Genomic DNA, 2882 nt, shown 5'->3' with positions numbered 1-2882 from the left:
TGTTTTCTTCTTCGCCCATACCTTGTCTTCCTAACAGCAATCATCTATGTTTATGAATTGTATTTTATTATGTATGGTGTTATCTCATTCCTGTTTTCTACTGAACATTGAGCCTGAAAAGTTGTCTTCAAGTTGCTCAGCCCCACAGCAGGCACAGGTGAGCAGGACAGGCAAGAGTGAGCTGCCTTGCAGGCGTTAGCTTGCTGGCAGAGCTGCACAGCTCCCACTGTGGACTTCAATGGGCTGCAGCATAGAAGCACCCTGAAATGCTCATCTTTTGGATTGTCATGTGATGCCTCTTTCCTTATTTTGCTGATTAGGCCTTACAGAAATAATGAGATGGCTTTAGAAATCTTCATGGTAATAAGAGTGGTCAGACTAATGAGTATCAAAACCTTTCATCTTGTTGATCCAGCCTTGACTTGTAAAAAGCTGAAGCTGCCAGTCCAGTTTCTTTGAGAGATCAAGATCACACTCTTGCTCCTTCCCCCTGCTGCCCTGAGAGACACAGCCAGTAACGGCTTACAACAGGCTGCCTGAACATTTTGTTTTAAAGAGACACTGACTGCCCTTTCCCTTAACAAAGAAACAGATTGCAAGGTTGTGTCATTGACAACATTAACTGCTGGCATCAGTAGACGCTGACTCTATCTTAAGAAAGAGCAATTAAGCTTTGCAGCTCTGGCCAATGTCAGAGAGACGATTGGGAATTAATAAAGTCTACTCATATCTCAGCAGCTAAGGGTCACACCACAGCTGAACTGACACAGACGCTCCTGCAGCCAAAGGAGATGACAATGCTTTCTTCCTAGAAGAACCTCATCTGACCTTTATTCCCTCAGTGAAATCTGCTACTTCCAACCTGTTAGAAGTGCAAGCTCTAAAAGCTTTCAGAGAAAGCTTAGCAAAAGCAACTGTTGGTAGAATGCAAGTTTTTGATGAGCAAGGAAACAGCCTTTCTCCCCTCCAGCATCATGATCAAAAGGCCAAGGCACTTGGCCAGTGCCAAAAGCAATGTATTGTTTCAGTTTTAATACTACTATGTCACTTCCAGGTTCTACTCAGAATTGTTGTAAGGAGACTTGTTATACAATTTATTTCAAAATCAGTACTGTGTTATCTGGAAGCCAAAAAGCTTCTCTTACAGTAAGAGAAGCTAGTCACTCTGTGGGTCTTCTTCCCAAACGATTTATTGGTCAAAATCTGATAAATTAGCAACAAACTAATGGAAATAGTTTATCAATATTAATCAGTGGATGCAAACAAACTGATACCAGAGGAATTTTACCAATGTGCTTAACTGTAAATGTTGCAACTATGTATCCATGACATGGCTGAGCTGTACAATGCTGCATTACATAGAGTAGCTACTAGTATAACGCTGTATTGTATAGTTTAGCTACTAGGTAGATAAGAACTAGTCTGAAACCAAGACATGAGTCAAAAGTGTTGAAACAGGGCCGAAGGAAGAAAAAGTCATGAAAAGGATGAGAAGAAGAGGAATATGATGAAGAAGGATGAAGATGTCCCAAATGACCATCAGAGGACCCTCGGCCCATTAAGTCACATGTGTGTAGTAAGAATGTAGGTATGATTAGTAGTTCATGGAACTGTAATGAATATGCTAATAGTTTCTCAGAAATGTCATTAATATATATACACTCACCTATATAAATTTTTATATCAGCCATATAAAGATAAATAGCAAACTAGTATGTACGATGGGTGGAAATTATCCCGTGGGTATCTGGTGTCGAGACTAATGTCTGCTTTCTAAAACTCCAAACAGAGTATTAGAGAGTTTTGACTCCAATTTTTTGGTATCAAAACATCCCTCACAAACTGTAAAATGTTAGTCTCAATATGGCAGACATGTATGGATAGGCTTGACTTTAGCCGTGACAGTATCCTCCTGCACGCCACAGCTATCCTAACACCGACACTTTTTGAAAGACAACGCTAAGGTTGTATCCTAGTGGAAAGGAGTTGGAATATTTAACAGGTACAACTATCTTTTGTTGGAGGGGCAAAACCATCTGGGTTTTTTTAATGGCTTGACACCCATGCTGTCACTATTACAGGCATGGGTAATAACGTGATGAAATGAAACAGTATTAGTTTTTAAGAGGAATATACCCATCCACCTTCCAGCTCTAATAGCTGCAGTCACAGCCAGCCAGCAAGTAATGAACAGACTGCTTTCTTCCATGTGTCTGGCATCACAGAAACCGAAAGATGCAAGGCTGGTCACAAACAAGTCAGCTGGAATAGCCAGAAAGTCTAGATGTGATGGCAGCCTACAAGGAAGGTCCCAAAGATACACTCTGATGCAAAAAGGAGTTAAACAAAGACACAAATAGCAAGTCTAGAAAGCACAGCTTGCTTTAGAAAGCGCTTGATAGAGATACTCTTCTGCCACTTCGGGAGCAGTAGCAACATTTGCCAAGAAAGAAGATAGTTGTGTGGTTTAGGGTACCGAAGAAATCTGGATTTAGCTCTTAGCAACTTCTGTCCTGGGTTTATTACATAAGCCTCACACACTCTAGCTGTAAACCAGGGTTAATAGTATTTCCTTTCTGCTTTTGTCATGCGCAGGCGGAATTGAAGACAACAGGATCCCAGCTAGATACTCTCTAAATGAAATCAAAGCACTATTCATAAATAAGAAAAAAACCCAGTATAAATAAACTACTTGTAGGCAAAGCAAGTCTAAACATAATCTAAATAAGGGCAGAATAATTACACCATAGGGCTGCAAAGGGTTTTCATAACATCAGGGCCCAATTTTCTGTAAGAAAACTTTCTCTTGGGAGAGTCTATTCCAGTCTGACAGAAGAGGGAGAGAAGACATACTTCTTTAAAAAGAGGTTTACACCAACAAA

The sequence above is a fragment of the Falco rusticolus genome, chromosome 1 (assembly GCF_015220075.1).
Source record: "Falco rusticolus isolate bFalRus1 chromosome 1, bFalRus1.pri, whole genome shotgun sequence".
Lineage (NCBI taxonomy): Eukaryota > Metazoa > Chordata > Aves > Falconiformes > Falconidae > Falco > Falco rusticolus.
The sequence above is the reverse complement of the archived record's forward strand: the minus strand, read 5'-3'. Positions refer to the sequence as shown.